The sequence below is a fragment of the Pinus tabuliformis genome, chromosome 9 (assembly GCF_031772625.1).
Source record: "Pinus tabuliformis cultivar Carrire ecotype Pingquan chromosome 9, CPIR1, whole genome shotgun sequence".
In the NCBI taxonomy this organism is placed as follows: Eukaryota; Viridiplantae; Streptophyta; class Pinopsida; order Pinales; family Pinaceae; genus Pinus; species Pinus tabuliformis.
This window is the reverse complement of record NC_142307.1, coordinates 197,791,633-197,804,745: the sequence shown is the minus strand read 5'-3', so window position 1 is coordinate 197,804,745 and position 13,113 is coordinate 197,791,633. Positions and strand designations below refer to the sequence as shown.

Sequence of the window (13,113 nt, the reverse complement as noted above, 5' to 3'; positions counted from 1 at the left end):
TGCTACAATGACAAGTTAGGTCACAAGCTGACCTACTAGCCTAGATAAAAACATCAATCTTTGCCCACATGTGTGAACCGTAAGGCTAAAATGGTTGACGTCATGCATAAGGGGAGCTCTCCAAGGCGTGTGTTGAGGGCTAAAGGTGCCATGAGTGGTGTAGAAGCCCTCTAAAATCATGATGTGAAAGTTAGCCTTCACAGCTATGTCAAAATCTCTATATGGGCCCCAAATCTCATCTTGGGGGTCACAATGTGGTCTCTTGGGTCTCCATCAGAGAAAAGTGCCCATCTTTGCGCCAACATTGAGGCCTTTCCAGGTGCTACATGCCCTCCCATGTCTTCGAAGGTGAGAACATCCTCATCTTGGCTCTAGATCAACTATCATATCTCTAGAGTATTAAGGTTGGCCATGTGCATGATGGGTCCAGAGTATGACTAATCCTGAAGAATAGTCAAATAGTGTGCAAAGTGACAAAACGTCCTAGGTGCAGGATGTGTCCAGGGGTACAAATATCATGCAGCTATTGCTCAGAGACCCAAGGCTCTCAATGCTCCACCAGTGAATGTCAATATGATCCTCTGGAGGCTTGGGCCCCAGTTTAGCTACCCATGTCATAGCGGTGGAACCACCTAATGATCACATCATAAACTCCAACAAGCAACAAATCATTAGGTACAATAATCATCTCTGCATCTAATTGGAAAAAGCTTGAAAGTAATGGGCTATATAGAACTTCAAACAAGACTTCCTTTCCAAATTTGGGGCTTTGAACTTGCAATGGTGTTACCTCCCTAGGTAGGAGTGGCTAAAGGGCAACCCTATTAGGTGCTTCCAACCCCCAAGGGGAAGTGACATTTCCTCAGTCCACCCTTCAATCAATAGGTGTTATGTAAATGGTGACGGTAACAGAGGGGAGAAAACTTCATGGCCAAGTGTCGTGGTGTAAGGGACCGACAGGATGGTGATCCACATGCTGAGTGTATAGATGTGAAGAAGGAGCAATTGTGGATGCATGAGTTACAAACACAACCTTTGTTTTTCCACCCTTCGTGTGCACCCTTTACTTTTTCTTGATTTTTCTTTGTATTACTACTCGTAGCTCAAGGGTTAGAACTTGCTTTGTATGATGTATAGCAATTGTGTCGAGAAATCAGAAGGGCAATGATTATAGAGATTTCTCTTTACTTGATAAATGCTCGTGATGTCTTTTTACTTATTAACTTTGTTACCTATTATTATGTGTGTGACTCATCAAACAGCTATCAAAACAAGAAGAATAAGAACACAAAATATAGGTTGCAAATCAGGCCCAAAACTTCTCCACTTGAGAGGAAAACTCGCAAATTGCTTCTCTTACTTATAGATCCTTAAATTGATGAATTCCAAGAACTTAAGACTGACTTTAGAACCCTCCAAGACCAAGGCCAACCTATTTGGATGATGTGATAACCTTGATCCTGTCAAACCCAGTAAAATCTCTTCCAATAGCACTTCTTCAACCTCTAGCTACAAAAATTTCGGCCTCCACTACAGATCTGAAATTTCGGCCCCCCCAGCAATTGTTGTTGTCACACGTGTGAGCTTTGATCTGCCTTCTGAGCTCTCCTTTGACCTTCGCTTGACTTTCCCTCACTTCAGGAGCATGAGGATTACCCTGGGTGACCTTCGCTTCACCCACTGGTCTCCTTTTCTCTAAGATCGAATTTGAAGATAGAAACCCTAGGTATTGCTACAAAACCCCTAGTTCTCCTTAGCACGTGTGAGAGAGAAATAACCCAAACAAAGATCTTCTTCGTCCTCTTCCTTCTTCACTGCCTTCTTCTTCCTTATTCTTCATTAGAATGAATGATGAGTGAATGTATCTCAAGAAGGACGAGTTCCCTCCTATATATAAGCTCCTCAAGGTGGATGTGACTCTTCCTTTTAGGCCGACTTGGTTTTAGAGGGTATCTAGACACTTTTTAAGACAAAATTAATTTTCTTTACAAATTACAATGTGCCCGATGTCGTCTTCAACTTACGAGAATCAAAAGTACATTTCATCTATATGAAAACCGAACCTAGTTACACATTTTTCAACACTCCCTCTTAACTAGGGACGTATTCATACATGGTACATGGACATTCTCAATCTGAAGAGATCTCATAAAAAGAGTCGGATTGGTAATCCATCTGTAATAGCACCATATGAACCAACATTGTCATATAGCAAGGCCTTGACTAACAGCTCTATCTCTCCACAAGATCAAAGCACAATGCTAGTGAGACCAATGCTTTATAGACACCTTCATCATTGTCTCTCAAGGTACATACTCCACCTGGGTGTTCACAGAGTATGACCTTCTTTGGACTATTCTTATCTTGGATAGCCAGTCCTCAAAAAATATCAGTCCACGACAACTCTCATCTTGGATGCCCTACCACATCCTCAAAGAGTATCAGATGCCAAATGTTTACACAATCCTCCATTCTATCTTCCCAAGTGAAGACAAGAATGATGTGCCTATCTCTCCCTCTCAACTAGGGAGGATATATCAAGCAAATCAAACTTGTCTCTCAAATATACAAGCTTCTTATTAGGAAGAGATTTTGTCAATATGTCATCTACTTGCTCATCAGTGGAGATATATTGTCGTTGCAATACACCATCTTGTACTAGCTTCCAAATATAGTGATATTTATTGATATGCTTTGTCTTTCCATGAAATACTGGGTCTTCAGACAATCTTATACAACTGGTGTTATCACAATGTATCATTGTAGGGTCCATCGATCCTGTAAATAGATCGGATAACAGCTTCCTCAACCAGACCGTTTCTTTGCTTACTTCACAGGCTACAATATACTCAGCCTCAACACTACTCAAAGTAATTGTATCTTGCTTTTTGCTCATCCATGCCCATGAGACCATGGAGGATCCCTAACTGAAACATCCTCCAATAGTGCTCCTTCCATCTTGCTCATTGCCTCCACAGTTGGAATTTGTATATCCAATCAGTTGGACATCATTCCTTCTATCATAGTTCAGGCAGTAGTGGATGGTTCCTTGCAAATATCTCAGAATATGTTTTGCTACTATCTAATGATCATGCTTCGGCTCCACTTAGAATTGCCTGAGAACATTTACTACAAATCATATGCCTGGTCGAGTATTCACCAAGTACATCAGTGAGCCAATCAGTTGTCTATACTTGGAAGGATCTACCGGGCTCAATTCGGAACTCCTTAGTCTTTTCAAGTTTGTGATCATCGAAGTTGTCATTGGTTTGCAATCCATCATGTCAAACCTCTTCAACATCTTGATCACATACTTCCCTTGACCCAGATAAATCTCATCAGGTCCTTGCCAAACTTCTAGTCCCAAATAGTAATGCATCAACCTTAGATCCTTCATGTCAAATTTCGCTGCCAATTGCTTCTTACATTCTTCAATTCAACCTTCTACACCTATCAAGAGAAGATCATCTACATACAGAACAATAATTATCGATTCACCCTGCACAACCTTAATATAAAGCTTCGGATCAGCAGAACTCTTTATGAATTCTAGCCTCTGAAGGTATGCATCCATTCTAGCATACCATGCCCTCAGTGCTTGTTTGAGGCCATATAATGCCTGTAGTGTTGACTTCAACCAATTAGGTCCCTTTCTTCATTCGGGGATGACCACAGGTTGAATAGGTTCAATGGGACCTTCATCTTCATGGTGAGATTCTTCTTCTTCCCTATCAACTTCCTCTTCAAATACTGGAAGCTCTTAATCATCAGAGTCCATGGGAAGTTCCTTTGATTTTTGAATGCAATACTTTCATCAAATATGACATCTCGACTGACTTCTATATGGTGTCCTTCCTTTATGTAGATTCTAAATGCCTTAGAGGAGTTGTTGTAACCAACAAATGTTCCTCTCATGCCTGATGGATCCAGCTTCTTTCTTTTGTCCTTCGGTATATATATATATATATATATATATATATATATATAAGACAACAAAAGATTCAGGGATGATCTACAATTGGTTTCTTTCCAGTTAATACTTCTTCGTGAGTTTTGATATCCAGTGACATGTGCGAACCTTGATTTTGAATATATACAGTGGTCTTCGTGGCTTCTCTCCACAGAAACTTTGGTAGATCTTGATCATGCAACATTCTTTTCACACTTTCTTGAATGGATCGGTTCCTTCGCTCTACAACTCCATTTCGTTCCGAATTATATGGAACTATCAGCTCCCTCTTAATCCTAGATTCCTTACAAAAAGCTATAATTTCCTTGGATGTATACTCTCCTCCATTATCGGATCTTAGTATCTTGATTTTCCTTTCTATAAGGTTTTCTACTTCAACTTTGAATTCTTGAAATTTTGTAAATACTTCGTCCTTGGATTTCATCAAGTAAACCCAAGGTTTCCTTGAATGATCATCTATAAATGTGACATAATATAGATGACCTCCAAGTGATTTTAGAGTCATAGGACCACAAACATTGGAATGAATAAAATCCATGATTTCTTTTGACCGTGAAGCACTTCTTCCAAATGGTCTCTTGGTATTCTTACCCAATGCACATCCTTTGCATACTCCTTCGTGATCTTCTTTTAATTTGGGGATTCTTTCTACTATAGAACTTAGAGTTGGACGGATTTTGAAATGAAGATGGCCAGACCATTTATGCCATAGTTCACATGGGTTGATTTCAATGTGAACCAAAGCTTCTGCAAGAGGAGATATCAACCTGTAAATCCTTCCTTCACGCATACCAATTACTATAGCATTCTCTATACTTGATTTTTTACTCCATACTATAACTCTTCCATCAATGAAAGCGCTACTCTATCACCCTTATCTTCTAGACTTTAAATAGAAAGTAAGTTCTTATGCAAACATGGTACAAATAGGATGTTGTTGACATGAATGTTGCTTCCATTTTCCAGCTCTATAGATGTAGATCTGATTCCTCTTACAGGATAGCTCTTATTATCTCTTAGTTCCACTAAGAGAATATTTCCGCTTTGATAATGTCTTAAGTTGTTTGTGATGACTAGTCATGTGTCTAGATGCACCACTATCAATTACCCAAATATTCTCGTCTTGAAATGTGCCAGAGAGTGCTGATAAGAGCCCTTCAATCGTTGTCTTGGTTCCTTCCTTCTTTGTAGTGAATAGATAATTCCATCCTTCCTTGATGCCTCTCTTGAGATGGCTTGCTACCTTTGAACACTTCTTGAGGAGCTTCCTCAATGCAATAGAGATCTTCATAATGCCCTTAGTTAACCTTAGCTCTGATACCATGTTGAGAAATCAAAAGGGCAATGATTATAGAGATTTATCTTTACTTGATAACTGCTTGTGAGGTATTTTTACTTATTAGCTTTGTTACTTAATATTATATGTGTAAATCATCAAATAGCTATCAAAACAAGAAGAACAAGAACACAGAATATAGGTTGCAAGCTAGGGCCAAAACCTCTCCACTTGAAAGGAAAACCCACAAATCTCTTCTCTTCCTTATAGATTCTTCAATTGACGAATTCCAAGACATTAAGACTAACTTCAGAACCCTCCAAGACCAAGGCCAACCTCTCCGGATGATGTGCTAACCTTAATCCTGTCAAACCCAGTCAAATCTCTTCTAGTAACACTTCTTAAACCTCCACCTGCAGAAATTTCGGCCTCCACTGCAGATCTGAAAATTTGGCTCCCCCAGCAGTTGTTGTTGTCACACGTGTGAGCTTCGATCTGCCTTCTGAGCTCTCCTTTGACCTTCACTTAACTTTCCCTCACTTTAGGAGCATGAGGATTACCCTTGGTGACCTTTGCTTGACCTACTTGTCTCCTTTTCTTCAAGATCGAATTTTAAGATAAAAACCCCAGGTCTTGTTGCAGAAACCCTAGCTCTCCTTAGCACGTGTGAGAGAGAAATAACCCAAACAAAGATCTTCTTAGTCTTATCCCTTCTTCGTTGCCATCTTCTTCCTTCTTCTTCGCTAGAATGAGTGATGAGTGAATGCATCTAAAGGAGGACAGGTTACCTCCTATATATAGGCTATTCAAGGTGGACATAGCTCTTCATTTTAGGTCGACTTGCCAATTGCCAGGCTGGCTTGGTCTTGGAGGGTATCTGGACACTTTCTAAGACATATTTTCTTTACAAGTTACAATGTGCCCAATGGGGTCTTCAACTTATGACAATAACTCTTTTGACACTTTCACCTAGGACAAACCCTAGAAGCACTCAATGGGTGCTTGACCTATAAAATAAAAGATCTTGAGCATGAAACCCATGCTCCAATAATAATAATAGTAATTTTTCTTTCATTTTACACTTTACAATAATAAAAAGTACATTTCCTCTATATGAAGATCGAACCTAGTTACACATTTTTCAACAAGTTGTATTACCCCTTAACGATGGGGCAGTCCATTCCCCTTCGGGGTTGGGACATTATATTACCCCTTAATGATGGTAGCTCATTTCCCATCGGGGTTGGGACATGCAAGGGTTCCTTTCTTGACGTAAGAGAGCATCATGTGCTCAGGAACCAGGTGGATGGCCATAAGGGGTGAGGTAGAGCTCATGCTAGGATTTTGCCCACATGCTAATAAGTATGTCCGGTTACCCACCATTTTGTGGGTGATATCCCTAAGAGAATTGTTTTCTCCAAGATGGTCCTAAACCGACGAGCAGCCCCTTGCACCCACCAACTAGTTCCTTGTACCATTTCTCTTCCCCCTAAGCCAACCATGTGGTCCCTCACCCATATGCCATGATCGTATGTTTGAAGGTGGACCTCCCAAACCTAATGGTATGCCTTGTCATTTGGAAACTGAGTATTGTAGTTTGCTTATTATGGACATTTTTGGGCATGGATTAATGGGGGGATTCGACGAAAAGAGTGGGCTAGGTCTATGATTTTGTCCCCTAGACCCCTTTCGCATGTTAACCTTGGATTCTAGTCCCGTGGGATCTCTTTTACTAACCATTTGGCTTTAGGGATGGTATTTCAAGGGAAACCCTGATTTTGGTTACATGGCCACGCTTCCCCATCCACATATAATGCCCCATTTCCACTCATTATTACCCCATTCATCATTTCTTTCACCTGGGTCCACATAGGGCTAACTCTCGCCTTCCCCTTGCCCACAACTTAGGTCAGGTCTGGAATGATGACCTGGAGGTTGATGCAGCTAAAAGGAAAAGTAAAAACATAATTGGCCACATTCAATAGGGAAAAACACATTTAGCACGTGGGCAAAAGCCAATACATGAGCACTACCCCATCATCATGGCCATCACCCTACTTCCTAAGGGTTCTATGAGCCTCCTTCATCATATAGGAACCAATGATTGTCCCAACTACTGGTGGGCAATGAACCGCCGCCCTACCCTAAAAATGGGTATCCACTGCTACATCTCACACATCATGCTCTTACCCCTTGAGCCTCGAGCAGTTAATCAAAGAAAAATCATAAAAAGGAAAAAGGCATATAAAGAAGGGTGGAAAAATCAAGGTCGGGGCACCTCATGTACCATGATTTCTCCCTCCTAAACATTATATACCCATGTATGGGCTTCCCTTTTATTAGCTGCCCATGTACCCCAGCACACAGCCCAGGGCTGCCCCTTCTCATCCCTTACTTCATTCACCTGCCTATCACATACCACCGCCTTTTAAAGGATGTACCTTGAACATATTATCCCCTTTAGAAGTAGAAACCACCTAATAGGACACTTGATTAACCCCATTTGGAGTTTAAAAGACATTGGCACATCCGGAAGGCCATTACGGAATGAAGTCCCCACTTGTGGTCCATGGTTAGTAAGCTCATTTACTCAATTTCTCTAATGACTTGTTCTACTGGAGGGCTAGGGGACACATTGGATCTTATGCAGGATTGCAGATGGCCTCCATCTTGTGTTTGGTCTCCCTATATGGGAGTTCTAACCCTCTAAAGGGCTACATTGGCACATGTAGGATATGCGTTGAGAGCCATGGGCCTCTACAATAGTAGACAACACTCCATGGATCCCCGAGGATGTTCAGAGATTGCTCGAGATTCAGCTATTGGACGAGGAAGATGCACCTGATTCACCTTTGCTCAGCTAGTCCCACAAACATACCATGCACTTGGCAGCTGACCCAGGACTTGTAAGATGATGTGGCATCACCTACACCATCATGAGAGCCCTTACAGAAGGTCTACAGGACCCATGAGGTTATTATCATGCCCCCACAAGTTTATTGTTTGGAGAACAAGGGGGAAACCCCTTGTCCATCACTTTTGAAGGTCCTATCCTTCATTATAGCACCTATGGACCTCATCATGGCCTCTTTGAGTGCCCTACGACATGTATTATTTATCATTTGACCTCTTAAGAGGCTAATTATTTCATTTGTGAGCTAGTTTGGTGGGCTTGTCACCAAAAATTAGGTTATTAGCACATTATTTTATTTTGGGGATTATGTAGGCCTAGGAGACCAATTCGAACACCTCATTAGTGTATAAATACAAGTGAGATGAGTTCATTTTCTCATCATCACTTTGGATTGGATCTCTCTTCTCTCTTGATAATTTCGCACTTTTTCTTGGAGGATGAATTGAAGCTTTATGGATGAATTTTGATGTTTGGATTTGGTTTATCTTATCTTGGAGCCTCCCTATTATCAATTTTTTGATGGTTGGATATGTTTTATTACATGTAAGTAAATGTTTTTAATGTTATTCTTATTTTATTTTGTCATATACATTAGATTGGAAATTTCGCTATTTTTAGAGCTAATTGCTTCATGCATTTACTGCTTAAATTGTGGAATTTTGTCTCTATATAGCATCTCTCAATATATGGGCCATGTAACTTTGAATTAAATTTCCTAGGGATAATTCTATTAACGAATCCATCTTGACAAGCCATCACCTTTTGCAAGTCTAAGTATAAAGTTGTAAGGTTGCTTCCCTTTGCCCTACAAGACAAGTGAAGTAGTCTTAAGGCCTTCTTGATCAAGAAACAAGGTCCTCATTCATATTTATCCTAGACTCCATTCTCCCAAGACTAATGCATTGACCTACCAAAAGGTGGTCACTCAAAAAATCAACCATTTTTCACCTTCTTCTAGGTCTAGCCAAGTTGGGTCATCTAGGGCACCACTTTCCTGAAAAACTAGACCTCCAAAACGTTGATCTCCTAGCCTTTCTTGTAGCAATGTGTCCTCAAGGCCTCCTCAAATTTAAAATCATTCCGACGATGGAGTTGTGAGATAACCAAAGCCCTAGCTTTGAGATCAAACTTTTCCCTGGCATCCCCAATGCTAGTGCCTCATAGGATCAATTTCACACCTTTAAGTGAAAATTCTTGCTTTGATCATTTCTCCCTCCTTGTCTGGGTTAAGAACATCATTGGTTGCTAAATTCTTCCCCTTTAACCTAGTTCGGTCCACTTGGTCCCGTGTGGTCCTGCACCTTTGAAACGTCAAATCTTTAAGAACCATTCGGGAAGTCAAGTTCAATAAGGATTTTAGGGTTGGGAAACTCCTTCATAAGGTATATTCCTCTAAACCTAACCCTCAAGTCCTCACCTCCTTCTCCTAGAAATTTTCATACCTTGCTTGATAAGCAAGAAAGCTCTATTCTTGAAACCCCTTCTAGGAAAAGGATTATAAGGGTCACTTCATATCCATTGGTTGATTCATCCTTCACAAGTGACCTCCTATATACCGGATCTCCTCCCATCAGTGAAATTCCGTAAAGAGTAGGGAGTCTTAGCTGAGGTGACAGTGGGCTAAGCCTCCATCATTGCCCTTTAGGAATCCCTCTTATGCCCCCTACTAGTTTGAGCGGTAACATGTCCCATAAATCTTTTGCATTTTAACATATTTTGTTTGTGGCCAATATATGCTCTTTCCTTTTCTTCTAACTGCATCAACCTCCCACGGCCAAGTTACAAGTCCTACATAGGTATGAGAATGTATGGGTGCCAAATCCTAAAGAACCAATGGCCAGTGGAACCCGAAGAATGGAGGTGGAATATAGGGCTTGTAATGTGAGATTGAAAGTGGTAACCATGGAATTGAGCTGGATGGAACATGCTATCTTTGTTAAGGCTTCCTAAGTAGTGCCCCTCCTATACCCACTAGGTCATTAGGAGAGGCCCCACTAAACTAGAGTTGAAGATTACCACCCCCTACATTTAAGGTGAAGGAACAACATCACAATCAAAGCCCCTCCTTCCAGGTATCCCCATAATCCATGTCAAATGCCCGAAGTACAAACAAGCATAAGCACCCAATTGCAAAAATGAATAAAGTACCTCCTTCATTCATGTGCTCCTGTGAGATGGGTGAGAAGACATATGAGTCGATCTGTGATAAAAGCGGCGGAGATATGAATGGCACATCGTCTTCGGTTATTGGTGGTTGCAGGAGCTGCTGGCTGGCCGCCTGGAAGAGAAGGGAGAAAACTTTTCCGTTGTGTGTTTACCCATTTTTGGATGGTTACAAGACCAATAAACCATATGGGATAGATGGAACCTGATTCAGCAAACAAGCACTCATCTACTAAAGACTGCAATAGATCCACGACTGAAGAATAAAAATAGTTATTCAATTATACATGTCAATGTTGCAAATATCATGTCAGTGAATATATCACCAAGGGTCTGGAAAGAAACTTATCAGCTTCAGGGGGAATAACAGGAAATATTAGCAAACTTTTAAAATTACAACAAAAAAATTCAATTGCTTAAACAACTAAAGGAACCCTCTCCCTCCAGCCATTTTATGGGCAAAGGTAACAGTGAGTTTGTTCTCAATCCACTGTATTTCCTCTTCAAAATGAGCAAAAATATCCCCAAAAAAAATCACTTGCATCAGTCAAAATGTTCCATCATCTTGCAATATTTTCCAATTTATCGCAATATTTTCAAAATATCATGACATATTCAAAATTTGAAAAATATCGTGATATGTTGAGGTGATAATATCGCCACCTTCAAAATCTCATAATTTTCAACATTGTGATATTTGCAACAATGATACTGACCGCTAATCCTTGTTAAACAATAAAACGATTGTTATGCCAGAGAAACTCATTACCAATATACAAATGCTATAAGGTATGTAATTACTACGACGTATCCGGATTTTGGGATCAATAACACGATAAATTTAAAGTTGAAGAAATTTCAGTGATATATTCAAACAGATTAACCAGTCTGATAAGCTAGAGGATTATTATTTATTGAATTAATACAACAAATTATTTAAACCTGGAAAAGGATGCTAGGATCTGCTATGATTATTGTAGAATGAACAATGGATATGAAGACAATACATCCTGAAAGAAGAGAAATGTTTCCAGTAGGATTGTAAAAGAATGGTCGGCGTGTTCAAAAAAGAAACATTAGAAATGGGTAAAATGCAAATCAGAAGTCCTTGCATATTCATTAGAGAAATTGGGAACAGGTTTCTCTGGTGTATTCAAGAATTCAAAATGCCCAAAGTTAAACTTGGGCAAACTTGTCAAACTAGGACTCAGGAATAACCAGCATAGATCCATCTTAACTCCGGATCTACCAAGCACCAAGAGGGATCAAATCTCTTTTCACTCTAAAAGAGGTTTGCATATCAAGAGATTTGATCCCTCTCAATGCTTGGTAGATCCGGACGAAACCAAATATAGGGTATAACACTGATCAAACAAGTATGATAAAGAAGTGTAAGCTTTGGAAACACTACTAGACTATTTACGTCAAAAAGTTGTCATATGGAGGGGTTATCTTCTTTCAACTTTTTAAAAGCTTATTTCTTCCTCAGGCGAACATAAGCCATTCCTCAGAGGGGCTGTACCTGGACCTATAGGTGGAATAGATTGACTGTACCCAAACCGTTTCCTAGGACCTTTAGATCCCTACTTGCTTTCATTTTAGTGCTACAAACCACTTTGCGACTACTTTGGTTTACCGAGCTGCGGCAAATGATGCGAGGTCGTGGATAGCTGGGGCAGAGATGGGCCGTTTGTTTAAATAATCAATATACACATGGTATTGCCATATTTACAACCCGGAGGGCTGAGGAGGTACTAAGTTGGTTTAATTTTCCCTTTAAATAGGCTATATTCCACATGAATACCATGAGTTCTCAATACCATGTGCCATTTTTATTTTTATTTTTATTTTATTTTTTAGTGTTAATTTTATTTTGTTATTGTTATTTTTATATTTTTATTTTATTTTATTTTGACCAAGTCAAAATATTTATATTGTATTATATTAATCTTTTTATTTTATTTTATTTTATTTTTATTTTTAATCTATTTTGACAAAGTCAAAACATTAAACTTTAGTACATTACATTACAACATCTTGACCACATGGTATTGCCATATTTACAACCCGGAGGGGTGAGGAGGTACTAAGTTGGTTTAATTTTCCCTTTAAATAGGCTATATTCCACATAAATACCATGTCTCATGAGTTCTCAATACCATGTGCCATTTTTATTTTTATTATTATTTTATTTTTATAGTGTTATTTTTATTTTGTTATTGTTATTTTTATTTTTTTATTTTATTTTATTTTGACCAAGTTAAAATATTTATATTGTATTATATTAATCTTTTTATTTTATTTTATTTTATTTTATTTTTATTTTTTATCTAATTTGACATAGTCAAAACGTTAAACATTAGTACATTACATTACGACATCTCTACCATACTGGGCTGGAGAGCGCCTCTCAGCGCAACTAGGAGGTGGTTCGGTAACATGGAAAAATAAGCACCAGTGTGGAGAATAACTCAACCAATAACTCAGTCACCAAGTTCAACAGTCAACTGAGTCACAATGAAATTCAGCAAGTCAGGTGATTCAACATAAAACAGTGGCTCAGCAACTTAGCACCAGACTTTTTATGATCAGCCAACTGAGCACCAGAATAGGCAGCTTGGCTGACTTCCAAGATTCAAGTCACTAAGTTGAAGAGTATGATAACTTTGATCTTCAGGGCTGGTTAAGCCCCACAAAATCTTAGAAGGAGAGAACAAAACAGGAAAGCTACTGTGGTGTCAAAGACATCATGATTAGCAAAGAAACACTCCTTAAGGAACAATATAACAT

The 13,113-nt window shown here is 39.4% G+C and overlaps 1 protein-coding gene across 1 annotated transcript in view; it reads right to left on the bottom strand.

Annotated features, from left to right (window-relative positions):
* Positions 1 to 13,113, bottom strand: part of LOC149147830 (lysine-specific demethylase REF6-like) — a 96,146-nt gene that overhangs the window by 24,796 nt on the left and 58,237 nt on the right. The window lies entirely within an intron of this gene.